This window comes from Chelonoidis abingdonii, chromosome 8 (genome assembly GCF_003597395.2).
Source record: "Chelonoidis abingdonii isolate Lonesome George chromosome 8, CheloAbing_2.0, whole genome shotgun sequence".
NCBI lineage: Eukaryota > Metazoa > Chordata > Testudines > Testudinidae > Chelonoidis > Chelonoidis abingdonii.
This window is the reverse complement of record NC_133776.1, coordinates 15,986,253-16,009,181: the sequence shown is the minus strand read 5'-3', so window position 1 is coordinate 16,009,181 and position 22,929 is coordinate 15,986,253. Positions and strand designations below refer to the sequence as shown.

The 22,929-nt window shown below is 38.5% G+C and overlaps 1 protein-coding gene across 2 annotated transcripts in view; it reads left to right on the top strand.

Annotated features, from left to right (window-relative positions):
- Positions 1-22,929, top strand: part of FNDC3B (fibronectin type III domain containing 3B) — a 408,674-nt gene that overhangs the window by 14,546 nt on the left and 371,199 nt on the right. Inside the window, exon 1 of one of the 2 annotated variants that reach the window (XM_032783668.2) lies at positions 7,200-7,240. The exons of the other annotated variant lie outside the window; for it this stretch is intronic. The gene's annotated coding sequence lies outside the window, so the exon portion shown is untranslated. Of the gene's footprint in view, positions 1-7,199; positions 7,241-22,929 lie in introns of those variants that run through there. 2 annotated transcript variants of the gene reach the window in all.

The window sequence follows — 22,929 nt, the reverse complement described above, 5'->3', positions numbered from 1 at the left end:
ATATATATACCTGCCCCTGGAAATTTCCACTACATGCATCTGACGAAGTGGGTATTCACCCACAAAAGCTCATGCTCCAAAACATCTGTTAGTCTATAAGGTGCCACAGGATTCTTTGCTGCTTTCATAAATTGCATGATATTTGAAGTGTTAGGTAAAATGGAGCAAAACTCCCACAGAACTTGGTCCAAAATAAGGGGGAAAAATGACCCGAACTGTTAAATAAATACTCTGCCTGCCCTTAAATAAAACAGATTTGATGTTAGTTTCTCACATCTGTGGCATAATTTACTTGTTTGATTAGGCCCTATTGAATTTATGGCTGGGGATATTTTTGTTGTTCCATAAACTGTTCTAACAGGTTTCTATTTATTTTTGCTGACTTTGCCAGTTCATTGGTGCTTATCATCATAACCAAACAGAAGATACATGTCTTGGTTCTGTCTGAGACTTACTTAGACATAGAACATACACTGTAACTCATTTAAAATCCATTAATCACATGGAGATATATTACAGGTGGCAGTGGTTGCTATGCAGAGCCGTGACAATGGCTGTGCTTGCTGGCAGTGTTGAAATAGAAATCATGTAGCTACATGATTTTCTTAGTGTTTTTATAAGATTTTATATGGGCAACATTTTATCAGTTTTATATTTCCTTTCCCCTGAGATGATCTTCACAGGAGCATCCAAATCTGTTAAACTGCTTTATGCAATGGCTAGGAGAAATGGTTATGTTTGTGCAAGTTATGCAGCCCTACTGCAAGGACCTGTGTGGGTAATATAACCAAAGGGATCTCTGATCTTTTTCACAGCAGTGATCGTCTAGTTCTGGATAATAACACAAGATGCAAGAGTGAGCCAGGTCATTGAGAAACTTCTGTAACCACAATCTGTTTATCATTTAGAGATGGCTACATTTTGATTTCCAGTGTTGTCTGAATAACCTGCATCAAGATATCACTGGGAGTTGTTGGATTGGCCTTCAAGGACAATGTTTATATATAAACACTGAAGTTACACGTCAACAGTTTTATTTCCTCTTTATATTTCTTGGTCATTCAGTAAAAGGAATATCCTAGACCTTGAGTGAGCTGCTGTATGACAGTTTCAGTTTCTCCAGTTTGCCAACTGTTGCACAGTCTTTCTGTTGGCAGTGCAATTGTTTTAAATATCTGTCTGAACCAACTTCATGTCCCTTACCCAGCTGGCCAGTAAGTTGTTTGGAACCCAGCTTAGTAAATGTGACATACCTTAAAGTGTCATATTGGCTATGAGGAGACAAAGCAAACAGGGTTACTGATACTAGTCTGCTCTGCAAACGGAAATAGAACAGATGGGAGAGGTAGAACATGGAGGGATATGAGAGAGAGAGAGTATAAGCAGAAACAAGATGAAGGAAGGGAGCAGTCTGAGAATAGAGAGCATAGCACCATTTCTGATAAATCGGTGGGCTGGTGTTTTTGGAGCACTTTTGATCTGTTGTGTTAGGAATTGATAGTTACAATAGGACAAGATCCATGACAAGCTGTAGATAGTTTGTGGGACAAGTGCCAAAGAACCCCCCCTCCTAAACTAATGGACCAGTGATAATTTTAGGGTTTCATATCTTCCTCCCTGTCAAACTTGGAATCAGATATTATGTACCATTGGAGAGTTAGAAATGCTGTTTCTCAGGTGTTGTCTGTATGGCAGTGAAAAGTGCTTCCTTCAGGGCACCAGACACAATTTTGAGACTGTTGGCTTTGTGAACCTGTCATCATTTAAGAACCTACAGTATCCTGTAAATGAAATATGGACAAACCTATTAACATCCTGTCTCATACGTGACTACGATTGGCTTTTTCTCAAAGGTGACATTATCACTGTTCGGTTTGAGCATTGAGGATAGGGCAGATTTATTTGGAAACACTTTGTTTTTGCTGTATCTGTAAAACTCCAGGGAGTGCTGGATAGGATATGCGGTGCTCCCTTCTGGCTATGCGTTAGCGATGTGGCAGTTACTGATCTGTCATTTTACTTTGAGAAGGAATTACAAAGTTTTGGTCCAATGCCTGATCTAGCTCCAGATGGTCAGAAAAGATTTTGTATTCAAGTCAGAAAGTACATTGGAACTGCAGGCTGGGTCAGTCCACTTTTTTCCTCTACTATCCTCTGCAGAGTTACTTTTCTATTAATTATGTGAAAAATGGTTGCCTCAATTCATTGCCTTTGCTGCTCAGCTGTGCCCAGGCTCAAGACAGTAGAAGGCTAGTGCGTGAGTCCTCCTACCTCGTCTCAAAAGTTTTTATTTTATTTTTTTTCCGCTGGTGCCTCCTCTAATAGGGCCATGCTGGATAGAATGTTTCTGGTTCTTCAACGAAGTGTATAAGACTCAGATTGTCAAAAGTATTTATGCACCTAAATTGCATGAAGATGTGGGATTTAGTTGCATGACATAAAATTAAAGGTGTTTCTCCGAACACTGGATCGGAGAGAGATGAAACTGCATACAAGATACCATTGAGAATAATTACGTTTAAAGATTTCAGGATGAAAATGTTGAGAAACACTTTTTTTTTTTTTTTTTTTACACCCACAGTCAAAACATTTTTCCTTAAGGGGAGTGGAAAGGCATTTTTCACCAGGAAACTTTAAATTGTGTTTAGAGTGTATGTGAGGGTATGGTGGGTTTTTTGTTTGTTTTGTTTGTTTTTTTTGCTTTTTGTTTTTTAATTTGGTCTCAAAATTCAGATTACACTCTATATTTAAATACTGGATGCTCACACACAGTGTTCCATTGCAATGCTATTCTGACCATTTATTAATGTAGGAAATTTGAAGATCATTAAGAAAGTGTTATATTTCATTTACACCTCTGTACCCATGTTACACATGGTGTTAATGTGAACACACAGACAGGATCTTCATGTGCCCTTGGTTTTTGTAGATTGCACTGGTTGATAGACACAAACAATGTAGTGAACATTTTATTAATATCTTCTGTATGATTCTTCAGACCCTAAAGCTTGTATCAACTTCATTAGCAATCCATTCCCTGGACAAATCAAAACAAACTGATAATTTAATTGACTATTTAAATTATATTAAATAGAAATACAGACACCCAGGTCTCCTGCCACATTTCATACAGTAAAATCAATGCTTACTGCAGATGGGGTGCAGCATTGACCTCGCAGTGGATTGGATATATTAAAGTGATGGGTCACATGCTTCTTCTCTAAAGAAACTAAAAGGATAGACTACTGTATCTGTTTTCAAATTTGGTACTGTTTAGTATAGTTGTTCTAGGTTATGAACATGTAAACTCAAGTATAGATCACTGAGTTTCAGCCAGTTCCTAAGTCTTTAATTTTAAGTAGAATAGAATTTGCTTTTCTATTATACCTACCATGCCCAAGATAATCTGAACATATATTCTATTTTTGTGTTAGGATTTTTTCATTTTCTTATTTAAAAAAAAATATTTTTTTCTCTCCCCTGATGCTTGGTTCAAGGACCACACAAATGATAAAGGAATTTGCCTTGACTGTGAAGGGGAAACGGTGAAGCTGACGTTATTCAAAAGTGCTGTCATGCACAAAGTAGGCAACCAGGGTAGGGGGAGAAGAAAGAAATAAAAAGATATTTTTTTCGCTAATCTTTCAGTTTAGGAGCTACTTGTAATCATAATAGGTGAAGATTTAATATGGTTGCTATAGTCTGTTCTAGCCATGATTGGGTGTTGCTGGAGCATTACTAAAATTGAAGGTTGAGATTTTTCAAAGCTCACTAAGAGATTTAGTTGTACGACTACCATCAAAGAGAGAGGAAGATTAATGAGATTTATTTCCCCTTCTTCAGGTCCTTGCACACCTGCAGAATGTTGTACCTGGTGTGTGCACAGAGGGAAGCTAGGATGCCTGATGATATAAAATGACCCAAGTGAGGTCTGGTCAGCTGCTATAACTCTGTTTCATCGTCCTCCTAGCTTTATTCCTACTGGACAAGCCAGCTTTTCTCTTAGATCTGGATACATCAACAGAGTTCAATATCTTTGAAAATATTTCTCGGGCCCTCAGTAGTTAAGATAACAAATATAACCTTTGATTCTCTTTCTGTTGTGCTGAGCTAACCCACCCTACTGTTGCTTTGAGAAGAATTAGTCAAGTGCAGAAGAACTGTGCCATGTGAAAGTGCTAACATCGCTATAGTGCGTGTATCTGTTACAGAGAAGTTGCAGAACTGTCAGCAATATATCATGAAAAAGGGAACCATGGAATTAGAATGGCTGCCTTCTGGGCATGTAAAATTTGCTTTATATTAATTAGTCATCTTTAAGAATTGCGCATTTCCGTTGCTGTTTAATTATCCTAAAATATATTAACCCTATCTGAAGAATGTTTGAATTCTTTTTTGTTGTTGTTGCTGTTATTTAGTACAAATGGTAGTTTAATAAACTAATCTGTTTTTTTTTATTTGGAGCTTACTCAAAATGTGGTAAAAAGAATTAATTGATTTTAAGTTGTATATTTTTTGGGTTTCTGCATATCAACTGATAAATTCTAACATGCCTGTAAACCTAGATGTTACTAAAGGCCTTCACTTTTTTGCCTAATGCCAAAGACTCTTACTCTTGGGTTTTCCCTACGCTGGCACTTTACAGCGCTGCAACTTTCTTGCTTAGGGGTGTGAAAAAAAACACCCCTCGGAGCGCTGCAAGTTGCAGCGCTGCAAAGTGCCAGTGTAGACAGTGCACCAGCGCTGGGAGCCACACAGGTGGGGTTTTTATAGCGCTGGGAGAGCTACGTGACTACACAAGCCATGTTAAAGTGCTGCTGTGGCTAGTTGCTAGTGAAGATGTGTCCTTAGATAGTACAGATATGGCCTAAATGTTATATGGGATTATTGTGGCATTGCTAAAGTGCTGAAGCTATGCCAGCATAACACATAGTGTAGATAAAGTGTACAATACCTCCCAAAGCAATTATAGGTCAGTGGAAGCATTCTTCTGTCCACCTAGCTAAGTCTACACTTACACTTGTGGTTAGGTTAATATAGCTACAATACTGTACTCAGAGGGTGTAGTTTTTTCACACTCCTGAGTGCCTTAGTTATGTCAAACTAAATGTTAAGTGTAGACCAGGCCTCTAGATTATTTTCAAAGAGCTTGAACAACAGAAGTTGAACAGTGAATATTTTCTCCATAAATATGGGATTGATCCTGCAGTCCTGAAGGCAGTGCTGACAGGCCTCAGTAAAGACTGGAGAACTGGATCCAAAGTCATTAACAATGAGTACGTTGCCTTTTCGCTCCCATTTCATATGTGAACTTCTAATATAAATCAGATTACACTGTATACTCTGTTTACATGAAGCCAATCAACATATTTCCATTTTAGTTAAAAGGTAACCAGGCCAATTTTTTGCAGTCAAAGAATATCTATGATAATCAAAACATCTCAATTTCATCTTGCTGAAGAAGTGAAGGGATTTGCGTGGAAATGATAGATTCAAAAAAATTGGAAGGAGTTTGATCAATGTGAAATACATTTTACACTAGTTAAGAGTTCCTTGTGGATGCAGACTCACATGTGAACCTCCAAAGTAGGAAAGATGTTGATTGAAAAAAATAAAATTGAGTCTTTACAACTTTAGAGCTGGAACGCATAATAGTGAATCACTGTTTATGCTAGCCCCAATACTTTGAATTGGAAAAATCAGCATGTACAAGTAAGTAGTAGAAGTATTATCTAACTAATTGCTTGGAGCCAAGCTGAGCTAGCTTTGTTTGATATTGACTCGCAGTGTTCTCTTTCTCTGCAGAAATGCTTGCAACAGTGAGTGGTTAATGTTTCTTGGGCAAAAGAATATGGATTAAATAGTCATGCACATTTTCATCTGATTTATTCTCTTACAACATGGGAACACAGGATCTTGTTGACAAAGCTGTTTTTCTCTGAAAGGAACAGGAAAATAAATCAGTGCAGATGAAGCCAGGTTTCACTTTAAATGAGACAGCATGGATTATGCAGTGTTGTTGCAGCCATGTCAGTCCCAGGACCTTAGAGAGACAAGTGGATAAGGTAATACCTTTTATTGGACCAGCTTCTATTGGGGAGAGAGAGAAACTTTTGTGCTTACACAGAGCTGTTGTTCAGGTGAAGCTGGCAATTGTTTGATTCTCTCTCTTTGTATTAATATAAATTTAGAGCTTGTGTTCATCCGTCAGTAGTAGAGATAAAAGCCAAGCAAACTTCCACATGGTGAGAGTCTGGGTATGAGCCACTTAACAGAAATAATTGTGTCTGCCTCTCTACCACTTGGCCATTTACAAAACAGCCATCTTTCCTTGTTTATGAGTTTGGACTCTTGTCATTATTAGTGTTTACTTAATTGAAGAGCATGAAGAAGTACAGTGGTGCTGAAACAGAACCTGTGGGATAACGGTTAGAACTGTGGCTAAGATTCCTTGCAAACAAAGTGAGAATTAGCTTGCAAGTACTCCAGGCTTATAGAATGACCAGATGCTCCCCTTTTAGAGTTGTATGAACATTCAGTGCAGAATTAACCGTGGCTTGAGTTGACTTGGACTTAAAAACCAGTGGTGGTTTCATATGCATCTTTTTTTGTGCCAGCAAATCTCGTTTTGTTTGCTGTCTGGAACCCTAGTATCATATTGAGGCTGCAGTAATTTAATGCAATTAAAATGTAAACAGCATTTGCTGGGAAACGTTGGCATGGGGCAAGTCACATGGTATTTTGCATTGTGGTCACTCTCCCTTAACAAGGGTGCTAATTTGTGTCCAGAGTGTTGATAGCATTTTTTTTTGATGTGGACGCATATCTCTGAGGAGCTAGACTGACTTATTTGCAGTAGCATTCAAGATTTGTGAGGCATTTTCTAAACATTTAAGGAAGACAGTCTGGAGATCTGGCAGTCTGCAGACTTGAAACTGATATCACACAGGCCACAATGCAGGCATCATGGAGTAACACCTTTAGTCACTACTACTGTCTTGGGTAGGCTGTTTATTCCATTACCTATTCATTAGCCAAATTTTAATAGTGATAATACTTGGCTGTTATATAGCACTTCATCAGCAGCTCTCAAATAACTTTACAAGGGAGTAAATATTATCTGCATTACACAGTTAGGGAAACTGAAGCACAGAGAAGTGATATGACTTGCCCAAAGTCGCAAGCAAAGCCTGTGGCAGAACAGTGAATAAAACTCGCAGTCCAGGGCTCTGTCCACTAGGTCAGACTGCCTATTTTGTTTGCAAAAGTAGAGTAAGATATTTTTTAATTATGGTAATAAATATTTTAATTAGAGACCGAAACTGTAAAATTTAAATCATATCTTAATCCAACTCTAAACTTCCCTAAGGCTGTGGAGTGGTATTATTCAGTTTATTATTGCGGGAAAGTTTAGAGTTACAGTGTTGGAATTAGAATCTGAACTTCTCTACAGTTTGATGCTTGGGGGTGGAGGTATTTCAGGCTTGGTGTCCTAGTTAAAGCCTCGCTGTAATTTTAATTTGAGGAGTGTGTGTGATATCTCTCTCTCTCTCTTTTTTTTTTTTTTTTTCTCCTCTCCAAAATGAAAACGACAAGGCGCCACCCTCACGGATCTATAAATGTTCTTTGAGTACACCTCTGAAAATGTCTACTAACTGAAGATCGTGCCAAAATGTTAATAAGGCATAAAAGGATGTAATTATTCCACTTTCCTGTAACAAAGAATTACAGTTTGTGTATAGGAAATGTAATGAAAGACAAAAAGCAAATCATGGTTACCCAGTGTGATGATTAAGTTTGTAAATGGTAAGAAAAACTATGTTTAATCCTAATAAATGCTAATTCTTTGATGCACAACCCCAGACTAATATCAGGGTCAGGAGGCAACACTGAATGTGCTTACTTCAGCCAGAGTGTCACTTGACAGATTACCTCTGATCTCCTTTTTTTTCTGAATGAGAAATTAACCGATGGAACTTTATTATGGAAAACCCGTTAGAGATGAGAGCAAACTCGTGTTCTGTCAACTGCACTGGCATTTTGGTACCATCATTAGAAGTGCATAAAATTGGTGGAACTTGATTTCAGGTGAGCTGGTTTTCTGAAGCTCAGACCAAATTAACTTACAGTTTTTATGGTGTTTTTAAAGTAACATAATTTCTGTGTTTTCTGGTCAGGTTGGTATCTCATCTGATAATGATACCAGTAGTTATAACACAGATGTAATAAGTAATACAGAGATTGGAACAATATTTTTTGGAATATTTTTTCCTGTCGATAGTGAATAGTCCTAGTAGTTTTTCCTCTCACTTTTCACTTTTAATATTTTAAACAATGAGTTTTATTTGTTCTCACTGAAATAGGTAACAGGAATTGCTGTACCAGATCAGACCCAAGGTAGGTAAATTAGACTGAAATTAGTTTTCCTATAGTAACTCTTTTCATAGTTATGGGCATAATTCAAGAGTCTCATTGGCTGACCTGACTGAATGTGTGGGTCTATTTTGACCGAATGTCCGAAAGTAAAACTCCTAGTTGATAATAATTTTGTGCATGGAAAAATTGCAGGATATGAGCAAAATCCGTTTAAATGTCCAAAATTCATTGGTTTTGTTTTTCTTTGTGTGCTCATATGCTTTTGAAGCCATGTTAGAATTCTTTGAGTCTGATTTTTCTTGTGTGAGGTAAATCAATGCATTTCGTTAAGGTAGCTGAGGAAGAAAACCCTCATAGCTGCTATGCATGCAAAGCTTGGCCGATGACTGACTTTAGTGGCCACATTCATATGATTGTTTTAAAAAACCAAATGGATAGCAACAACTAAGGTCTTGCAGACATGCATCTTGTACAATTGATGCGGTTATTTTATTTTAAACTAAGCGGAGTCAGCTGCAGCTTTTGACTGTTCCCCTCCTTTTAAATACAAAGAGTCTCAGAGTCTGTTCCTTTTTTTCTTTTTCTTTCAAATCATTGAATGCTAAATAATGACCCGGTCACATCTACTTGTCTTTGGAAACAAAACAACTTCCTGATTCCAAAGCAGAAGCAGTCACTGATATACTTTTCCAGCACGAGAGAGGAATATTTTTGGAGATATAATCGTGGAAGTGGGAGAATTTGGCACTAAATGAGCTATCTAGCTTAGACATTTGTAGTGCAACCAGCACTTAGGAAGAGCAATCCAAATGCTCAGTGAATGCTCTCTCTGCCCGCCCTCCCTCTCCAACCCTCCCCCCAGTAAACACAAAAATGTTGTAGGAACTGAAACATTATTAACAAATACTTCACCTAATCAGTCTTCCCCACCTTTCCGGCAGGGGCTACTAAATGCAGGGCTGACATGGTATTTACCAGAGGTGGTTTTTACCAGGTAAAACCATGATTTTACCCACCCAGGGAAAAACTAGTTAGTCTCAGTTTAAGGCGTTTTCTGTTTTAAAAACTGTTTTGTTAATGCACACTACATTACACTTAGCTTTAGTTAGATATTCAAATTGTGGTTACATAAAGCAGTAGATCTGTAGATTCATTTGCACTTGTACAAACAGGGGTGGCTCCAGGCCCCAGCATGCTGAGTGCGTGCTTGGGGTGGCAGCTGTGGGGGGTGCTCTGCTGGCACCGTGAGGGTGGCAGGCAGGCTGCCTTCCGCGGCTTGCCTGGGGAGGGTCCGCTGGTCCCACGGCTTCGGTGGACCTCCCACAGGCATGCCGAAGCCGCGGGACTAGCGGACCCTCTGCAGGCAAACTGCCGGAGGCAACCTGCCTGCTGTGCTTGGGGTGGCAAAATCCCTAGAGCCGCCCCGGTGTACAAATAAGTAAAATTGTGGTGGTGGTAATACTCATATGTAACTATAATACTGTATGTATACATTTTGGTTTATATCATGACCCACATTTCATTTTTTCAATATTAATACACAAAAGTCGAAAACATTTGATTATGTGAGAATGAAAGTAATGCAGATTTGCAGTATTGAAGCATTAAATAAACAGAAGCATGCAGAGTTGCAGACAACCAGTCCAGGTCCATCCGGCTATGCAGCATTCTGTAGCAGAAGACCAACTTGGATGTAGTGTAGTGGTTTTCAACCTTTTTTTCATTTTTGGACTCCTAACACATTTCAAATGGAGGTATGGACTGCTTTGGAAATCTTAGATGTCGTCTGCAGAGCCCCAGAGGTCCACAGGCCACAGGTTGAAAACCACTGATGTAGAGGAAAGACCAAGCCTATTCCTTAGTTTTGAACGGATGTATCCAAAGTTTGAAAAGATTAATTCAATGGTTGCTTAACTTGCTGGACACTGATACAATAATTTTTCCCAGTTTCCTGATTTAAACCAGGTTTAAACTGTTATTTACCAGAACGCTGTCCTTGTCTACTTTTTCCCGGAAAGTTGTCAACCCTGGCTAAATGTGCTGCTGTGTAGAGAAGTAGTAACTTTCCTTGGGTGGTTAGAGATGGGTGGACCTCAGAAAACGTTGTGGTTGTCTCAGGAAAGTTTGGATATATATTCAGAATTTTTGATGTTCTCCCTATAGTGTCTTTATAATCACCTGCCTTCTTAGGTCTCTACTTCCTCTTTCCTTGGAATTGTCCCTGGGCTCTTGTATCTTTTATGTTCGAAGTGATCTCTTGAGTCTCCTCCCACAGAGAGAATACCAAGGCCACCCTTCCTCTCTGAGCAATTTGAGGCTAGGACCATGTCTTTTTCTGTGTTTGTACAGAGCCAAGTGCATGGGGCTCTAGTTTTGATTGGGGCATTTATGTCCATTTCAAGGGCAGAACTTCACATGTCTGGTAGTCTGTAACATTTAAATATCCTTTGCACGGTATGTTCCAGAGAGAACATGGTTGGGGGGTATCAGAAGTTGGGACACAGGAAAGAGTTGCCATTAAGGCTGCTAGTGTACTCTCCCCCCTCTCCCTGGGTATGTGGATATGGCTTTAAAGCCACATTCTGGTTTTCTTGTGGGCTATGGATCTTTTCTAATCATTCACTGCTAGAATTTGGCATTTAATCACTCTTTAAACAGAGGCTGAACTTCAATAAATGTGAAGAATGAATTTAATAGATAAAGCCTGGTCTTTTTTGTTAATTAATGTGTGTCTGCTGTTTGTCAAAGGTAATTACTGTAGTACCAGAAAGATAAACAGAAGTTCAGATGGAATACTACTCAGCTCTAATCTACTAGTAGTCACATTAAAATCCTTAGCATGAACTACTGTAGGGTACATTGTTGAAACAAATGAGATGGCTACACTGGGATTTTTATGACTGGGATCTTCATGAAAGGGAGGGTAGCACTTTTTGAAGCACATGCAGCAATTATAGTGTTAAAGTCAAATTATGAACAAATTATCAAAACATATCTGTGTTTATATGCTTAGCAATTTCTGGAAGGGATGTTAAAACTTTGAAAACTACTAGAAGCTTAGATCTTTTTACTGGGACAAGAAAAGTCCCAAATATTAGAACGCATACAAAAAGAAATGTGTTGCTCTGCTTCTTGGCATTTGGCAAAGCCTGCCTAGAACTTACGCATTTTGGGTTGGGATGTACTGTTGTGTGTTCCTACATATGTAGTCAATATCTACCATATTGTGTGCATTGCGTTAATGGGCTTAACTCTGTTGATTTTGGCTGAATTTGTCAAAGTACTTGTAGTTACTTCCCAGATATGTCTTCTATACCCTTCCTTGCGGAAGTGTGAACTGTAATCTTAGGTTTCTTCTATAAGTAGCTGTGAACCAAATCCTGGGATCTCAGCACCTCCAAACTTCAGGGGGAATTCAAAATTCAGAGCTTAACTTTGGTTACTCAAGTCCATCTGTAGACCTTTCCATTTCAATTACCACAAAGCAAAGTTTTTATTAGAAACAATCAATATATTTTGTATCTGGGGAAAACACTTTCATGGGGTTTTACGTATCAACTGTTCTGAATTCTAACCTACAATTCTTTCTGTCTAAATCACTAACATTTCTTTTGTTGTTGTTTTAAGAAAAAATAATCTGTTAGTGCCCAAATTTCTTTCCAATACTACTCATCTAACCATAACTTCAATATTTATGCAAAAATTCTGACAACTAGGGCCCAGTTCAGCCCTGGTGGAAGTGGGCACCTATCCCATTGAATTCAGTGGGCATTGTCCTTGTTGACACAGAGGCTCAGTGTCTGGGACCCACAATAGAAGACATTGTTCTACATGATCAGGTTGGTTTGTTAAGGAAAGACTTATTTGGACAGCACTCACAAACTTTGCAACGTTATTACCCATATAGAAGATAGTACTGCTATTTCCTGGGACACAAAGGAGGCAGTTAGTACCTGAATTTGTGCATGTTGAAATTTCCACTCCACAATAACCTGTTTTGCTAGAATTCTTGGAAAGGGAAATCAAAGGCATGATGGTACCTAATCGCTGTACATATAATTAAAGTTAGCATGGTGTCTGAAAAGACTTCATATTTCCATATTCCTAAATGCTGTGTTGGTTTTTATCCTCCTTTTTCTTTTTTCTAATTTAATCTCACATTTCTCTATTTTTTTTCTTCTACAGTGTCATACATAAAAAGAGGTGTTATTAGGGACATAGGGCCAGTATCTTGGCTGGTGCAAACTGGGATAGCTCCATTGATTTCAGTTGAGCTACACCAATTTACCCCAGCTGAGGATCTGTCCTTAGAATTGTTACATTTTAAATAGTTGCAGTGACATACAAGGGGAACAAACTGGTGATATTCACGTTAGATTAGCTTTGTATGTTCCTTAGATTCTTAGTATGATGCTTAGATATCCGTGATAGGTGTCCTAGAAATATCTATCATGGGTAAAATGGATGATTTACTAACAATCTGTTATGTCCAACCATGTTAGTTCCCATATTCTATCAAAAATAAATAACTTCTCTTGCTCTTTTAGTTAGAAAATTGGTAGAACATTCTACGCAGTTAGTGTTTTCAGACTATTTTCTTTCTCAAACTGGTGTAGCAAGACTGGTAGGTAATATTGTTGTTCATTAATAGAGGATTTTGAGTAATTTTGTGTGTAAAACAAGATCACTTAGCTATTTCAATAAAACAGTAGTCACATGTCTTGATAAGTTGTAAATAATAAGTGATGACAGAGAACATGGATTTGGGATTTTGATAATCAACTGCCTTACCCAGACAGATTTATAAATATTTGATTTTTTTTAAATGAATATCAGAGTGGATCTGGAGTAATGTAGCTGTTCAAGATGTTTCTAAAAACTCTCCAAGTATTTTCATGGTCCTCTTGTTGTTAGATTGGGAATCTTTTTGAATGAGGAAAGAACATTTTAGTCATACAATCTTTTAAAAAACCTATTTAACTTTCTGTAATAGGTTTGTATTCTCAAAAATCCTGATTAATAAATGTCAACACATTTTTTGCACAGAGACTTCTTACAAGTTGAGAGATAAGTGTGAGAAAATGTTTGGGTAGATAATCTTTGGAATCTTACTGTATGGACTGGAACTCATTAGGATAGTCAAACTTTGCTGCAAGAATCAGGCAGGTCACATCACTTAGTTTAAAAATGGAGTCTTCTGGACAGAACTAAATATAGCTGTTACTTAGTGCTTTACTTTACAACTTTTTAATATACTGTACCAGTATTAACTCTCACGTATCTGTGAGGGTGTGGGCAGGCAGAGATGGTTTGCTACTTATTTACCAGATGGTGAAACCCAAGATATGGAGAAGCTTAAACCAAAATATTAAAACTTTAGGCACCCAATTCCACACTTTAGTGCCTGAATGAATGGCCTGATTTTTCTGAGATGCTGTAAAATTGCAGATTCTATAAGACTGTGCACTTGCAGGTGTCCAGAACATCTGAAAATTGGGCCTACTTAGGCACCTGAATATGGAGTTTGGTGCCTAAAGTTAAGCACTAAAATTTTAAATATTTTGGCTTAAGTGACCTGTCCAAAGCAACTCATTGGCACAGCTCGGATTCACATTCAAGAGTTCCTTGCTTCAACTTCCCTGCATCTGACTTCTAAGGAGACTGCCTCTCTGAAGCCTGAAATTTATATTGACTCCATCTCTCACTTGGATTTCCCATACAGAAAACTGCATTGCTCATATAATTGTGAGCAATACAGACATTTCAGAACTCTTTCCAAACTTTGAAACTTTTCTTTACATTTATCTTTATTTAGGAGACATAAAAATTTGTGAACTCACTAGTAAAAGTAGCAGAGGTTTACTTGTGTTTTAGAGAATTGTCCCTTTTTATTTTCTATTGTACAATAAAAGAAAATACTGCTACGTAATTCTTTTAAAGAAGTGTGCTGCTTTAAAATGATACAGAGAGCTTGATTCTCCACTTGAATGGAGCTGCTTCTCTGCCCCCAGTACACTCTGCTGTTGCCCCCATGCCAGAAAGAGGAGTTCTGGTGCAGGAGGTGGAGGACAAAGGTGGTGTGGGAAATGGCAGTGTGTGTAGGGTAGTAACTTTATGCAGGCAGTGATTTCCCCCTGTGAGAATTCTCCAAGGAGTAATTCTCTCTGCTGTGAGTTCACTCTGCTCTGCATAATCAGGGCAAAGTGAATCTGGGAGACTGATGTATCCGGCCCATAATGTTTAACTCCCAAGTCAGTCATTTTCTTGTTGTGCTAGTGTTGGCAGAAATAAAGTAAAGAGGATAAACTAGAATCAGTTTTCCAAAACCAAGTAACATGGTAGAAGCATTCAAAGGACACAGCCCTATAGGACTGGGAATAATGGACACTTAAATTCTCAGGAGAATGATTCTTGACATGAAACTGCAGTTGCCAGACATAGACTATCATATAATTGTTTTAACTGTTTTAATAATTGCTGTGTCTGGGTGTTCTCTAAGGCACCAAGAGAGAAGTACCAATTCAGAGAATCGGTATAGGAGAGGATAGAGTCTATACTTGGAAACAACTAATTGTTTCCTCCATGTTTCAGCTTAAAAACAATGGGCTGTGTAGTGTTTGAGCAAAACTGCTGTTGAACTCATAGGCAATTTCAGACTGACTAAGGATTTCAACATGGGACCTGTGGTCAGACCTGAATAAAGTTATCAGTGTTTCTTCTGTCCTCTTAAATCCAAAGTAATTGCACTTGCAGTGTGCACGAATATTGTACATTCTATTTCTGTGCATGAAAAAGCTTGATTTTAAAAATCTGTTCACTATTCATATTTCTCAGAGTTGTTACGGAAGTAACAATGGATGGAAGTAAACTTGGAAATTGAAGTGCTAAAGACAACTTCAAAGTTTTACCATAGGTATGTTATATGCAGTTAATCTTCAATTTTTTAAAAACTTTTTTTAATTAAATGTACACTAATTGGAGAGAGTCAGGTTGAATTGTATTGATGTGAACATTTGCTTTTCTTACTGACAGATTCTTAAATGTGTGTATGTACTACAGTTTACACAGTGGTATAACTGAAGAAAGTTTGACATTAAATTAAAAAAAAGTTTTAATGTCAGTTATAATAATAATGACCAGTGTTGAACAATGAGTCCCCTTTGGCATCTTGGCCCCATTGACGCTAATGGGAGTTTTGCAAACAACTTCAGTGGAACTAGGCTGTCACTCAAAGATACAATATTCAGCTATGGGACATAGTCTTTCCTTTTGTAGGAGTTTGGAATAGCCTTTTGCACTCTAAAGTTGGTCTGGGAGAGTAGAAGTTGGCTAAATCTAATTGATAAGAGAGATTTTGTGTCTGTTAGGAAAGTGATTTTATTTTGTTTACGTTAGCCCTCATCCAACAATAATGTTTGATTAAAATGTCTCTTTGATTAACTTGGAAAGTGGTTCTTTTCTATGGGTGTGTATTCTCCTGTAATATATTTGACACTTTTTGATACAGTTTAATTAAATGTATTAATTCAGGTTCATGCCATCATTAGACCTATTTTTAGATGTAAATTAAAGACTGCTACACTTCCAAAGAACATTAACAACTTCTCTGTTACTCTGATTGCTCTGAAAAATATTACCACATATACTTGTTCATAAGCTGAATATTTTGGTAAAAAAGTGACTCATCAAAGAGCAGGGGTCGCTTATAAATGGGTCTACACCAAAATGTGATGATTTTAAACTCTATGGAATCATTGAATTGAATATCTAATACATTGTCGTTTTGTTTACCTAAAGCGTTTGCAGGCCCGCGGCCACAGGCAGATGAGGGTCTCCATGCCTGTAGATGCTCCAAGTAAAAAAAAAAAAAAAAAAAAAGTCCTGTCGCGCCAGTGGCTTACGCTGCTGGCTGGGAGCCAAAGTTTGCCAACCTCTGAAATATAGGGTCAGCTTATGAAAGGGTCATACAGGTTTTACAGTTTTTACCTAACCATCTTGGGAGTCAGCTTATAAATGAATAAGCTAATAAACAAGCATATATGGCAATTTATTATTTCAGTTTATAAAATGCAGTTATACAGCTTCCTTAAGCATATAAAACTGAGAACACATTAATTGCATAATGAGTTTAGCATATGTATTGATTTAGTGTCAGTTAAGGGCATAATAAACTCCACCTCTTCCATTACCATTTCTTTTCACTTGCCATTAACCAAGGCAAAAGACTGTGTAAGTACATATAAGGCATGATGAAAAATTGTTGTGTTAAGGCTTGTCTACATGGAAAATTGACCATCAGAACTATATCAGAATAGGCTATTCCAGAATAACTTCCTGGCTGGATACTCTATTCCAAATACAGTTACTTTTGCTGTGGAAAAGTGTCCACACAGGGAGTTATTTTGGAATAGCTGTAGTGGAATAGTTTATTTCAATATAGCTATGCCTTCAAATTTCCACATGTGGACAAGTCATTAACATTACTGATGATGCAAGTCTTTAATATTGGTTATGGGAATTTTTGTCTGAAATGGGCCTAACCTAACAGTCCTGCTCTGTAAAGTGACTCTAAATATAAGCTGGTTGGATTCCATTTGTGTGTCACCAGTGACTTCCAGATAACTTTTTTATTCAGTTTACTAGTAAAAACATGTCTGTTTCTCCCCCCCCCCCCCCCCAAAAAAAACAAAAAACAAAAACCAAAAAACCCACAAATAAAGAAAAACAACTGCTGGATTTAAAAATTAAGCCAGGTATCTGAAAGTCAAGGCTGGCTGGGCTTTTTTCTTGGTTTGTGTATTATCTCCAGTAACAAATATTCTGCTCTCATTTACACTTATGCAAATCCATTATCTCCATTGTCTGCCCATACTTCCACCTCTGAAATCCCATTTTTTCTCTGGGGTTACACAGGTAAAGGCAGAATCTGACAGCAAATAGAGGACTTAGTTGGGAAGTAGGTTGCTGAGGTGGAAGCCAGAGTAGACTCTAGCTCACTCTTAGGACATGTCTGCAGTACAAAATTATGGCGACATAAGTTACGTCTGCATACAACCGCCATGGTTTTACATTGCTTGTGTGTGCACACACTTGGCTGTGTGCATCCTCACCAGGAGTGCTTGTATCAATGCGGAGTGCAGTGCACTGTGGGTAGGTATCTCACTGTGCAGTTTGCCACTATCTAGTGCAGGGTCTTTTGGGAAATTTTTGCAATGCCTGATGGGGCTGAAACAAGTCACACAGGCTTCCTGACCATCTGATCCCTGGGCTGACCACCTGATCCCTGGGCAGTGGAGTTCACAATGGTAACCAGAGCAGTTAGTTTGCGATATTGTGGGACAGCTGCTGGAGGCACTGGAGGTAAATAATGCAGTGTTTACATGCTCACTGAGTCGACCTAACCACATCGACCATGATTCTACATTGCTCAGAGAGGGGATGTTATTAAATCATCATAGCAGGGCACTTATGTCAGCGGGAGACAAAATTAAGTGAAGACGCGTCCACAGGTTGGTTGACATAAGCTGTCTTGCATCGACCTAACTGGGTAGTATTGACCAGGCCCTGAGTTATGTTGGTTCTTCATTGCTACCAGGAGTAATAGCAGAAAGGCCCAAATTTTTAAAAGCATTGAAGCCCCTAACTCCCATTCAAATCAATGGAAGTCAGACACCTAAATATTTCTAAAAATCTGGCCCTAAAATCTTATTTTTGTCACTAAAGTAGTTAAGTGTGAGTCTGAATAGGTGCGAGACCTGATCAATTTTTGTGTTGTGAATTGGAGTAAAAGTCAGCGTTGTCATAAGTAAGATAGGTACGGTAAGGTTAATTTCCTGTCGAAAGGGCTAACCAACGCTGACATGGACCAGCAGAGAACTGGATTGTTTAAAGTCAGGGGTGGGATTGTTACTCAGGGTCTTCGTGTGTTTTCTCGGCTATGGGAAAGTTTCTTATATCTCTGTTTCTCAAAATATTCTCCTAAAATCTGTGGTACAAAGGAAGGCAAGTACTTCGGCTATGAGAGCTTGTGTTGATGTACGATGTGGATGCTGTGCCGTTTTTGGTTCCTCGGCGTGAGGACAAGCTTTTCCTATCACTTATTCAAGTTTTCTCTAAATCTGTGTGTAGACAAAGGAAGCAGTAATTCGGCATGATGAGCTTTGTGTGTATTTAATGTATGTGATTTGCTGGGACTGGTTTAGGGTATCTTTATCGATGTTATATTTATTTTCTTAAGCAAGAGCTGTATTGAGTGCGTATGCAGAGTATTGTTTTGTATTCTTTCTTTTTATAAAAGTCTTTTGAACTGAGTAGGAGTTTTCTTTTCTGTGAGGCAAAGGGATAGGGAAAGCCAGGTGTGGGCTATTTTCCTATTGCGTTTCAGGGAAGAGCAGGCTAGGGAAGAGAAAAAGAATCATCTCTGTTCTTTGGTTGAATTTTTCTTTACGTATGTACGGAATAGGGAGGGATTTCCTTGTGTGTAGCTTATTAGCTGGAAGCATGCTCGGGGCTAGATTGCTCTCGGTTGCTTCAAGAGTGAGTTCTAGTTCACACCGGCTACCCAGGATAAGGGGGGAAGTGTGAGAGGAGAGAGAGAGCCAGGGTTGTCTTGGGTCCCAAAGGAAGGGTTGGGAACAAGGGAAAGGGGGGTCAGGCCCTATAATTCCTGACCTGGTGGCAGCGAGAATATCCAAGCTGGTAGTGAGCTTGGGGGAGTTTCAATAAAGCCCCCAGATTTTGGACGCTAAAGTCCAGGTTTGGGACAGGAGGCTTTATTACAAGTGTTTACATTAAAAAGCGACAAAGAGTCCTATGGCGCCTTATAGACTAACAGAAGTATTGGAGCATAAGCTTTCGTGGGTGAATTCCCACTTTGTCAGATGCATGTTTTTACATTGTTGTTGAAGCCGTGTTGGTACCAGGATGTGAGTGGCATGGTTGGTGAGATAATATATTTCATTGGATCAACTTCTGTTGAAAGAAACAAGCTTTTGAGCTTACACAGAGCTCAAAAGCAATTTTTAAAGTCACTTTTCTGTGTAGAGATGCATTGCAAAGAGAATATTACTGATAACTAGCAAAATAAGGCCTACATTTAACTCTTAAATTGCAATAGCAAGTCTTGAGTGGTAGAGAATTTCTCCACAGGAGGATAACAAAACTCAGTGATATTTAGGACTATTGAGAAGTAAGAATGTAGATTTTAGAAATAGACCAGAAATTGAGAACGCAGTCATTTTCCCATTGAAGGTGATGGGAGTTTCGTTACTGACCTTTCTGAGAGAAGAATCATGCTTTGAATGCGTATATTTTCGGAATGCAGACTGTCAGGTTTGAGTGGCTTTCTGCAAGCTATAGTCTTAAATGCCCTGTTCAAAGCTTTGTTTATTGCATAAAGAAAGAGGAAACCAACGAGGGCATTTAAATATAACCAATGCTTACATTTGTACTTACACGTGTTTAAACAGGTGTGACCAAATCTCATGCTTCAGGACAAAATTGATTGCCTTAGGGATCATGAAGACATTCTCTTGCCTCTCTGAGGAGATTGGCAGGACATATTGCTGGGTTTCTTTTTTGCTTTCCTCTGAAGTTTCAGGTGCGAGTTACTTGCCAAATGCAATCAGTACCACAGCCTCTTTCCTTAGAAATACGTTGTTCTTCTTGGCCTGAAGTAGCCCAGATCTGTTAACTTTCAAGCCACGTTGCAAAGTTCACCCTTTGAAGGGAGCTTTTGGGACGGAAAATGCCATTGAAGGGCGATGTGTTTTCTTGATCAGCTTATTAGTTTTTTTTTTATGGTAATTTTAGGAGCTGCTGCTTTATTTTTTTTTTTTTTGTTGGTTGTATTTTTAAATATATTAGCAACTTATTGTTTGTCTACATGGCAAAGAAAAACCCATGGCAACGAGGCTCAGAGCCCAGGTCAGCTTTAATGGGTTTGGGCTGGAGTCCAGGATCTGAGATCCTCCTTGCAGACTCCAGCCTGAGCCTGAATGTCTACACTGCTATTTTTAACTCCAGAGTCTGATCCCCAAAAGCCTGAGACATTTGATCTAGGCTCTGAGACTTTGCACCATGGGTCTTTTAATGCACTGTAGACATGCCCTTTGAGTATAGAATACTCACCATTTTTGTTTAAAACTTTAAATATTTGTTATTGATGCTGTCATTCAATACCTTTTAAAAATGTTTTATAAAGAATTGTTATGAGCAGTTCTTCCTTTAGAAAAATCATCAAAACTATATAAGATAGGACACCCATGGCCACCAACATACGGCTTTACTCTGCTCTTTATAAGATGAGTGTTAAGTGGCCATAAGTTTAATATTCCAAAATACTGAGGAGAAAATATTCTGTTTGGATCAGTAACTGGTTAAAACTTAGGAAACAAAGGATAGGAATAAATGGTCAGTTTTCAGAATCAAGAGAGGTAAATAGTGGTGTCTCCCAGAGGTCTACTGAGGTCAGCACTGTTCAACATATTCGTAAATGATCTGGAAAAAGGGGTAAACAGTGAGGTGGCAAAATTTGCAGATGATACAGAACTACTCAAGATAGTTATGTTCAAAGCAGACTGTGATGAGTAAAAAAAAGGATCTCACAAAACTGAGTGACTGGGCAACAAAATGGCAGATGAAATTCAGTGTTGATAAATGCAAAGTAATGTACATTAGAAAACATAATTTCAACTATGCATATAAAATAATGGGGTCTAAATTAGCTGTTACCACTCAAGAAAGAGATCTTAGAGTCATTGTGACTAGTTCTCTGAAAACACCCCCTCAGTGTGCAGTGGCAGTCAAAAAAGCTAACAGAATATTAGGCACCATTAGGAAAGTGATAGATAATAGGAAAGAAAATATCATATTGCCTCTATATAAATCCATTGTATGCCCACATCTTGAATACTGCATGCAGATGTGGTCACCCCATCTCCAAAGATATATTGGAGTTGGCTAATATACACAAAAGGGCAACAAAAATTATTTGGGTATGGAACAGCTTCCATATGAGGAGAGATTAATAAAACTGGGACTTTTCAGCTTAGAAAAGAGACAGCTAAGGGGGGATATGATAGAAGTCTATAAAATCATGACTGGTGTGGAGAAGGTAAATAAGGAAATGTTGTTTACTCCTCATAACACAAGAACTAGGGGTCACCAAATTAATAGGCAGCAGGTTTAAAACAAACAAAAGGAAGTATTTCTTCACACAATGCACAGTCAATCTGTGGAACTCTTTGCCAGAGGATATTGTGAAGGTCAGGACTATAACAGGGTTCAAAAAAGAATTAGATAAGTTCATGGAGGGTAGGTCCATCAATAGGTATTTGCCAGGATGGGCAGGGATGAAAAATCATGCTCTGAATTGTACCTAGCCTTTGTTTGCCAGAAGCTGGGAATGGATGACGGGGTGGATCACTTGATGATTACCTATTCTGTTAGTTCCCTCTGAAGCACCTAACATTGGCCACTGTTGGAATTCAGGATACTGGGCTAGATGGACCATTGGTCTGACCCACGATGGTCATTCTTATGTTCTTATATTTGAAGGGGGAATGCAAAGCCTTCCATGCCACTCAGACTCCTCCACTGAGGTAAGGGGTGAGTGAGGGTGGAGTATCCATGAAAATGACATGCCTGCCTACTCCTTGTGAGGCATGGACACTATGGAAGGGTCTCTGTCCTGGCCCTAAATAAGTCAGGGCAAAATGGAACAAAGGCATGCTAGAGAAAGGGGCTAGAGATATACCCCAAATCTTCCTTAGCTAGGGCTACCATTCTACCTCATAGCCTACAGTAGTTGTTGTATTGTGGCTGGCGCTGCTTTACAACCCCCACAGAAATCTAGGCTTTGTGTGGGTAACTGGATTTATATACAGTAACATACATGAAGGATCCATGCACAAGAAACCTTGCATATGGCATGGCATGTTTTTTTAAAGCAATTAACTTTTTAATGTATTCAGTTCAGCCACAAGCTTGTCAGGTGCTGTGAATAAAGTTCACTGGAAATTGAGTTAATGTTTTTAATTAAATATATTAGATGTTATCAGAGAAGTAGGTTTGCCAACATGTTCGTTTAATGCTCCATAATCTTTGATGCTTTTAAACTCATGATTACAAATGAAGGATCAGATGGAAAAAAAATTCACAAACAATAAATTAAAGGAAGGTACATGGAAGCTCAAACAGATTTCAAAGAGAGAGAGAGTAGTAAGATACACACGCTTTCTTAAGCATGTGTTAAGAGGGGTAGTGTGGGTTAAGTGTTCTTTCCCCATAAAATAACACTTCATCCTAATAATAGTACTAACATTTATTAAAGATTTTGATAAAGGACAGAGTTCCATAGTTGACTCTGCACTGTTAAAAATTGTCTGTGTCCTTTGAGTTAAACAAAGCATTGAGTTTTTCGTTCAGCCTTACTTGCTTCATTGGCCTTTTTTCCAAATTAGGCTTCTCTGGCATTACCTCAGCTACTTTTCTGCTGCCGCCTTCATGGAATTTGAGTTTCTCATCATAAGGGAGAGGAAGCTGCTTGAGAGT